Source organism: Limulus polyphemus, unplaced genomic scaffold, assembly GCF_000517525.1.
Source record: "Limulus polyphemus unplaced genomic scaffold, Limulus_polyphemus-2.1.2 Scaffold7, whole genome shotgun sequence".
Lineage (NCBI taxonomy): Eukaryota > Metazoa > Arthropoda > Merostomata > Xiphosura > Limulidae > Limulus > Limulus polyphemus.
In genome coordinates, this window is record NW_013665617.1 from 1413523 (window position 1) to 1423539 (window position 10017).

At 32.7% G+C, this 10017-nt stretch overlaps 1 long non-coding RNA gene across 1 annotated transcript in view; it reads right to left on the bottom strand.

Annotated features, from left to right (window-relative positions):
- Positions 1–7359: 7359 nt before the first annotated feature.
- The window catches only part of LOC111084903, a 26267-nt gene continuing 23609 nt past the window's right edge, over positions 7360–10017 (bottom strand). Inside the window, exon 3 of the long non-coding RNA XR_002609784.1 lies at positions 7360–7873. This is a non-coding gene — a long non-coding RNA (uncharacterized LOC111084903). The remainder of the gene's footprint in view (positions 7874–10017) is intronic.

Genomic DNA, 10017 nt, shown 5'->3' on the forward strand with positions numbered 1-10017 from the left:
ATATCTTAAGATATCATATGCTTGCGAATTTGTTTTAACTAGATGTTAATGGTTTCCATGTGTCTGTATTTGAAATAAATTTGTAATTTAGAAAATCAAATATAGAGTAAGATAAATGTTATGGTATTGTAACAAAGTTCTCTTATCGTATAGTAACAAGATTATAGTAAAAGGTTTCCGTTGTGTCAGACACTTTCGAAATTAATTTATCCCACGTTAGATGATGAGTATTTTTATACAATAACCTAAAATAAAAGATATGAAGAAATCATTTGGAGTATCTCAAGATAAACCTTTCGTTTTCCTAATTGATTATGTATAGTAACGTTTGCGCTAATTATCTAATACGCTTCAAATGAAAAGTGACTTCCAGAAAATGAAGGTTGTTTGCAGTTGAAATCTTGAATCTATTTTTAATGCTGAATTACAACCAAATTCTTTCTTTTCAACTAATCTCTGCAGTTAAAACCAGAAACATTTATATAATCAAATAGATAAGACTTAAATATCTGTCATAGGCATATTTTATCTTTTATTAAAGTAATAATAATCAAATGTATATATTCAAGAAGTAACCGTGAATTTATCATAATATGATTGGATATTATTGTTGATATAACTTGCATATCGGGAGTATCAAAGGTGCGTTCATTTCATTCGTATTAGATATTTCTGAAAGAATTAAGGAAACGATTTTTAATACAGTGATAATGTGTTAAAATACTCTTCTCCCAGTGGGAAAGCGATAAGTTTACTAACATACAGCGCTCAAATCCTGGGTTCAATTGCTCGCAATGGACACTGCATATAGCCCAATGTGGCTTTGCTCTAAAATAAAAACAAAACAAAAACACGATTGTTAAAATACTCCATTTTTAAGAAATAATGCACTTAAAGACAACGTTATCGAAAGTACAAATGAAAAAAAATCGATGTTAACTTTTGTGGACATTATAATGTTCATTCTATGATTATGATTATTTAATCCAAAGATAAGACCGTATTAAAGGCTCGAGGTACTACATACTAGATTGTCCAGACTTGAAGTGAAAGCAGGCTTTTTGGGGCAGTACAGCCTCATCTTCCTGATATAATAATTAGACAGTATTGCATCATCCATGAAACACATTTACACCTACACATATTGGGTCTCAAAACAGATGATGATTATGAAGAAAAGTGTGGAAAAATTGGATGATGCAATAAAGTTTTCCATCACTGTATATATATAGTATATATATATATACGAGTATATATATTTTCTGACTGGACTGAAGCAACGTGTAGCAAAGTGATTTTCTCAGACGAATCAAAGTTCAACCTGCACGGGTCTGATGGAAAATACTTTGTAAGACGTCGATTTGAAGAAGAGTTTCATCCAGCGTGTTTGAATGCAACTTTGAAGCCTCTGCAGGGTCAGTTGATGTGGAGATGCATCTGTGGGCAGGGTGTGGGATGCCTGCATTTTGTGAAAGACACTGTCATTGCTGACAAGTACATCGAGATCCTCGAGTCCTGGTTAAGGCCAACAATTTCAGATCACTTTCGTTGAGCTGATCAGTACGTATTCCAGGATGACTCTATTCCATGTCACAGGGCTAAAAAGGTTGGTAATACACTCTATGAAGTAAACGTAAAATAAAGAAGAAATTTCAATATAAGTGTTGAAAAGACATCTTAGGTTTTACTTCATTGCTTCAGGTGAAGGATTATTTTCAAAAGGAGAAACTGCTGAATGGGCAGTAAAAACAAGATGCGAAACATGAAACCAAGAAACACCTTGGAACTGCAGGAAGCCCTACTCCACATGTGGCATCATGAACTCATCCCTTCTTACATTCAGGCTCTCGTGCACTCTATACCACGGTGATGTCAAGCAGTTATCAAGACCAGAGGAGGCATAGCCAAATATTAAAACAAGATACAGACAACCTTTTGTCAAAAAGATTAGTGGCTTTATCTTTAAATTTAGGTTGTTGTTGTTTTTTTTACTCAAGAGAAACTTTTCGTATTTGCCAAGTATTTGTTGATCATCTGCTGTAAGACGTTTGTCATGATTGGTTTGTTACGAAAGCTGCATATCTGTGTTTGAATGACTAAAATATGAGTCAGCTTACACCACACAATGTCCATAACCATCTTAAACTGGTTCTGATACTTCCATAATGCACAATTTCGTAACAAATTACAGAAACCAAGAAAAGTTTGAAAAAAATTGAGTGATGCACTAATTTTCTTAATCGCTGTATATATATATATATATATATATATATTCATTAGATTCAAACCAAAGCTCCTTCCTATGGTTTGAAAGTTTCATCTCAATGGAAGACAAACACAAGGTTAGCTTTAAGTATTGAAACATGATGATGTTATATATTATGTATATGTGTGTACGTGTGTATGTATACAGTACTGGAAATAAATAGCAGAAAGCTGAAAAAAGTATAAAGGCAAATACTACTGGAATACTGCCTTTTATCATGTGAAAAATAAACTGCACCAGAATACAACCACGTGTTGATACCTTACACTGTGATTGGTCGTCATTTAACAAACCAAAAGGTTCTGCACCAGTGTAATGCCTAAGAAAATATAAACAGTCATATTATTCCCAGTAATAGTAGTAATCGTATGTTTCCAGTTATGGCGCTCAAAATTAAAATGTTGCATAACAAACATGAAAAATCAAAGTTTTTATTGCCCATCAATACTCCAAACGAAAAATTTCAGAAAAATACGAGCTGTATGCAAAACTCTGAATAAAGTATGTGAAACTAGTGCTGTTAATAATAGAAATGGTTGAGGTATAAAACCGATACTCTCCGAAACTTGTGTTAAGTAACTCAGGTTATTTCTTTTACGATTTCGACGACTGACGAATACAAATCTTGACAACGACCTTTCTGTAAATAGAGGTGTGTATTTTTTTTTTTTTGGTTTCGACACAATGTTACTTTGAATCTTACATGTTTTATGTATAAATTAACATAAAGTCTGTTCATTTTAGGGTTACCTAGATTGTTAGTTAAAGCAATATATGGATAATCATATGAAGTACTCTTTTCAAATAGCCACATTGTAACAAAATTGATGAAACATACATTATTAATTTTACAACAGATGCTTTGCTTATTATTGAATAAATGAATACTGAAAATAAAATTATAATATTAAAATTTCATTATAATATTGTAAATATTTGTCTAAAATTCTTTGAGATCTAGTTCATTATGACGTCACTTTTGTAATTGCAGGTTATGACACCTGTCAAGACCGACTTTTCTGTACTTTTCTTCATATCTTGACTTGCATATATTATCTAATTTGCTAGTAAATTCGTGAAAATGCACATAGAACTAAGTGATTGTGTAGCGAAGGCCATGTTTACACTAACAATGTTTTCGTCCAAATTGTTGCCGTGTTTATTTTGGTCACGTAACTGCATAACATCTATACCGAATTCAACTTCTGATGCGCCCTCTGGCGACCTTCTAGGAATTAACACATATGGCACCACAGATCACATGATCTCCTGTTTACAGAGTATATTCCCACTGGGCATCAGCCTTTGATCTTCATCCCTTGATAAGCCACCACTAGAACAATCTTTGACCTCAAGAGACGGAATTCTTTAGCATCTGGATAAGCTCCTTGACTATTAGTAGTCGATGAAACACTCACAGCCGTGGGCTTATCTGCGCAAACTCCCGATATTAGCATTTTTGAGGCTATATTAGCATCTGTAAAACTGAGAAGCTCAAAAGGCAGTCAAGCAGCATAGCTGAATTGTGGGGAGTAATACAGGAGAATTGAAAATATCGTTGCACAGTCGTACATTGATAAAGAGTATGGCTGCGTGAAAATAAGGTGTAATGCTCTGTGCAAAAACTTCAAAAACAAAATACTAGTGCATTATACAATTTATTCGGTTCTCTGTGATAATGTTTAGCATTATTAATAAGTTCGTCAAATAATTACTGTTAGTTATTATTTGTGATACTTGTATGTGTATTGATTGTGTTTCCATAATAATTTCCATTAATGTACATATGCATATTGTAATGCAGGTATTGTTTACAACGTTTTCTCATTTCTTTCGTCGTTTTATTAAAATTTTCACACGAAAACATAAATACGGCTATTAAAACATAAATACGGCTATTAAAAGCATCTTTTTAATTGTACTCTATTCTCACGTTCACACAACAGATCTCGCATCTTAGAATCTAAGAATGATTAAATTTGTAATATTTAGAAGTATTTTATTTTTGAAATGTCCACATATACCACAATAAAAGTAATAATAGAAATCACCTTTCCTAGCCAACAATAGGCCCTTCCTCGCTAAATTTACATCTAAATCACATCACGATGTATTGTATAGGCTTGTAAAAGTTATTGACACAGGTGGTCATTTGGAAGCAATATTAAACGATGAAAGAAAGGCGCAGTCCTGCAAGGCGGAATAGTTATTGGTGGTACGAAGGTTCGAGACGTTTCATTCTTCCTACTAGATCCCAAACCACTACTGATAATGATCTGAATAATTGGTAAACCACTGGATGCACTACCGTGAAATATCGTTCTGGTGGCCCAAAAACTGTTCCTTGTCACTACATTCAAGCTTTGAAACATGTCGTGAAATGAAACTGCACACAATGACATAAAGCTATTACCTATAATCGTAATGAGAGTAAAGAAAAGCAGAGAGATTCATACTGTTGAAGTTTATGTAGCTATTCAGTCGATTATACAGCCGTAAATGCAAAGTCTCAGATCTCATGATACCTTGAGCGTTGAAAGCGAAGTGAAAAATAATTGAAAGTCATCATGTGGCGTGATTAATTTCTTATTTGGGTGGGTATGTCTGCGTTTGACAACAACCAGGAGAACGCAATGGCTACAACTATTTCATCCCTATTGTGAAGAGTAATGGGAAAAGAATATGGTACGGGCTTGTTTTAGCTGGTCTGGTTTTGGCCAATAATAATAATTAAGGGATCTGTGAATGTCTTCTATTGTGACATTATAGATAAGGCTACACTGTTTATATTGATAGATCGTTATAACTCGTGCATTATGTTCCATGCCGTTTACATCAGTCATTTGAGACAAATGATGTCCAGAGTCTGGCTTGCCCTCCCTTGGATCCCGACCTGAGCCGCAATGAGCCTTTCTAGATGTGCGTAACTGCGCCTGAGTTCCTTTACATCAGGAGTAGCAAATGTTGATAGAATATTTCAAGTTGTGCTTAAAGCCAAAAGTGGAACTACTTGCTATTCATACGAACCTCAGCAGTAAAACAAGACACCCTTTTCTCAATGTGTATTGTCCTAAACGTTTTATCAGTATATAGTTGAATAAAATTCTAATAAAGATTTTTGGGTTCCCTTTCTATTTACCTATAAATATATAGTACTTACAACTAGAGATGTATTATCACTACAGTTACTTCCTGCATAGGACAGTCCTGCATAAACAAATTTTTTGCTTAAAATATTTTATTCTATACTGACAAGAACAAAAACTCCCTCAATTCTGAAGCATCATTCTTTTCACAGAATAAGAAACTAAAGTTTACCTCTGGCAATAGCCAAACTGTGACAGTGTTTAACTAACGATTTCTAGCTATTGCTATCATACTGGCAGATATCTATTCTAATAATGGCTGGAGACGGCTTCAATGGGTAATGAAGAAAAACTTTAATATAAGTTTAACATAACACAAATGTACAACGTTTCGACAAGGTTTTGTCATTCATTACCCATTCAAGGTGTCTCCAGCCATTATTAGTCTCAAAGTGGGTTCCTCGTTATCGAATTTGGATATCTATTCTATTTTAATACAATACATTGTATTTAATGGAATCGTTTAACTTACACATCAGTTGGTGATGTCTCATTTTTAGTTCTGTAAAACAATATATGTTACTAAACGCCGTATTATAAATAATTACTTATTTATCTTCTAAATATTATGCTTTGCAATTATAGACTACAAAGTAATATATGTAGCTAAATTTTTATTGCATTAAAACTTTGTATAGTCAAAATTGGAATTACGATCGAAAATTTCGCTAACAGAGAGAATACTCAACTGGTTAATACGTACATTCTAATCATTATAAGTTTCTCTTTCATTAAACACACTCCTAATAAAAACGGTATATTAAATTACTGTGTTAGGTTTTAGTTCTAATCTATGTAGGTAGCTTGCTTTGATCAAATTATTATTGTTAATGCTTTATTGGAAGAAACCCTTACGAACGTCTTGCTTCCTTCATAGAGCAACTTCTTATTACGCTTTGTTTCTTCTATCCCTCATTATTATTATTAACACATGTCAATCACCATCTTCTGGAATCCCTTCGCAAAAGTATATTTTAAGTTCATTTTAACTTAAAAAAGTCTTTACTTTGCTTAGCACATTAGACGAGAATATAATTTTAGTAATTACTTCACATATAAAATCTAAACAAATCAATTAAGCGTTTGACCAACGAAAGTATTCAAGTATCATTTTAATTAAATGTTCCTAATTTATTGTGTAATAAGTGCATAAAGAAAGCGTTTATTTTGATTCTTTTCTCAAATCAAATGTCGTGTTTGTGAAGCAGAATATGAAACTCAGATGTTACCAAGTACAAAATTTTATTTATACCCTATTAAATTTTATTCTAGTTTTCTGCTTAGAAAAGAATAATACTAAATAAATTATGTTATGTTTCAAATAACTATTCACAGATGGCGCGTCATACAAGACTAAGAATATTAAAAAGTAGTTTTAGTTGCACTAATAGACTATACATCCGAAGAAAAAAATTGTGTACGCTAGATTTAAAAGGAAAAAAATCCCATGTGATTTCATTATGCTGAATGTAACTCCATCAGAATGTTTCAAATGTAAACGAAGCAGATTATTGCAACATGTAACAAACGGTGTACTTGAATGTAGCTATTTATCTCATAATTCACCTCGATTTCAAAAGACCCAGAATCTCGATTGCTTTCTAATAGTTGACTATTTTACTTCAGGAGTTTTGTCTTGTACAACATGCTTTCTCGGCGATTTTAGATAAAACCAGCGTTTAGTAATTATGTGCTTAAAGCTACTCACTGAAACAGAAAATCTGTTTGGATTAAAATCTTGTTTTCTTGTGTCAAATTTCTCTACAAACATATTTAAATAATAATATTGTACGAAATTTCTCTACAATTTTCATTAATATACCTTATTCCAAATACATTATAAATAAATAGAGCTTCACTATATTTCTGGCAGTCTCTTTTTTTTTTTCTTTCTTATATGATTTTCCAAAAGGTTGTGACGAGTTTTGTTTTTTGTTTTTTTATTAGTGAATAAACACACACATTGACAAAAAAGGGCCAATATTTTCTATGCATACAAATAAAATTTAGTGCCGTTTTTGAAATAATGAGATAGAATATAGAAAGCTTTCCTTTCTATACTAATTCCAGTTTCGGGTAATTGCCTTCTATTTTCTGAGTAATAATAATTCACGCACGAAGATCAAACCAAAGACACCTTTCATGGGACACCTAGAATCTCTCGTGACTCGAGGGAAAAACGAACTTCGGAAACATTAATAATCTACCGCCATCGTTATGATAGTAATTTGATTATTGATGTTCCACTTGGCTACCACTGTTTTGCTGTTAAACGAGTGAAATAGCTCGGGTCACGCAAGTAAGAGCATTGTGTACGTGAATTGGACGCTCGAACTTCTTCTCCATCGATTTCTGATTTTGTGTGAAAGAGTCAGTCAAATCAAGTCTTGGTTTTTAACATTGAAATAATTTTACGCCTCGTGTCTGCAAATCAGGAAACGTTTTTCCCCAGAAGAACAAGCTACAGAAAGAAAAATAAAGAACATAAAACACACAAATAAGAACCAAAATAGGTAAGCTTCAAAGTTATGAAGTGTATTTATTTTGAATTTTAATATTATGCCTTTTTTCTTTTTACAGAACCACTTCTTACCATATACATTATTAGTGTATTTATTTAAATACTTATTTCGGGGGGGGGGGTCATATTAAAAGCAAAACCATACACCTGTAGCGAAATAAGCTTAAACAATATAAAAAACCTGGATTAACTTGTAATGGCTCATGATAAAAGTACAGCGAAAGTTCAAGTACCCTTGACTGGTCACAATTAACTCAAAATGTAAGTACTTTTAACTGCTACAAATAGCCCAGAATTCATGTACCATAGAATAACTAATATAGTGCGGAACAATCTCTTACTGGTTACTAGTAACTTACAATACCAGTACTTTTGACTGGCTAAAATTAAATCACAATACAAGTACAATAAAATAATTAATATACGTTCTTTGAATTGATGTTACATAACTCAGTGAATATGAGAATTCAGAAAGTATATTAAAGTGCCTTAAAAGGCGGTTTCTTTACACAAAGCTCATACTACAAGTGCCCTAGAATCTATATAGCTTAGATTTCAAATTCATTGAACTAACTATATTACCTCAAAAGACTCACAGGCGCACCCTGCTCAAATTTGGTACTACAGGCACCCTGAACTGACTCCATGAAGCATAGAAGCCTACCGTCATATAATATTTTTTGCTGATTTATTAATAATTAAGGTTGTGCTTTCAAGTATTTTTCTATATAACCACAAATATATTTCTTACGAAATGACTTACTTGTATTTTGCAAGATGTCGTATGAATACGGAATAAGTATAAATAAATTATAAATACTATTCAAATAAAAATTAGTCAAATAAATGGGAGAAAAAAACATGTATAAAATAAAAAGAATACAAAGGGTAACTCATGTTTGATAAAGTTAGTTTTAGGAACATTTGAACAGTTTGTAAAAATTTATCTTATGAAATTCCTCTGTCAGTCTATCATAAATATAGCAGACTACTTATGAGAATTTCAACTTCACTTAAGGCTATTTTTTCTACCTTCAACAACTTCAGATAATTTGTGTGTTTGCTGTTTCTCTTCCTTTAAAAAATATAAAGTTACTGGGAAGAGAATATAGCCTGGCTGTTTTCATTTATCTTTATGCTGGAAAATACACATTTTTTTATAAGAATAATTATTTCCCTCTTTTTTTTTTCCAAGTTATGATTTAACTGATCATAAGAAGTATGGTCCCGAATAGACAGATATCATTTACAGGCTTAGCAATACATTAGTGAAAACTCAATCTTCTTAGTGTCACAGTGTATTATAGGTAAAACTGTATGATTCAAAATTATTTTTTATAAGCAAATGATTTACTAATGAAGAGATATAGGAAAATAATTGTTAGTGGTATGGAATAAGGTGTAATAATATCATTAAGATCGTCTTCAAGATCATAACATTCAGAAATTATAATAACATTCGTCACATACCCAAAGTGTCACTGGCAAAGTTGTAACCATAAGAAATTAAAATTTCCAAAATCCCTTCTCAAGAAAATAGATAGTCATTAATGCACCCCTTCCACGCACATGGAGTGTGTCACAAAAGATCGTAATCTGACCATAGCATAGATTGTTACACAAACCTAAGATTTAGGTGCAAAGTAAGAATTTTGCATAAAGAGGAGACGTTGCATCTGTGAAGGGCCGAAATGGTTAAAAAGTAAAAACAAACAACTAAAAAAACAAGCCCCTACGTAAAGCAGCACAGAAACAATGTGCCGGAGCTGCTCCCAAATAATCTAAATAATAACATGTATGGAGAGTGAGTGGCATTAGAAAGCCTGAACTGTATATCGAATGGTTCCTAGATGATCAGAATCCTTCACCTCAGATGGTAGAAAACTTGTGTCAGTAGCTGCTGTTGATCAGCATCCTTCACCTCAGATGGTAGGAAACTTGTGTCAGTAGCTGCTGTTGATAGCATCCATCACCTCAGATTCTAGGAATCTTGTGTCAGTAGCTGCTGTTGATCAGCATCCATCACCTCAGATGGTAAGAAACTTGTGTCAGTAGCTGCTGTTGATCAGCATCCATCACCTCAG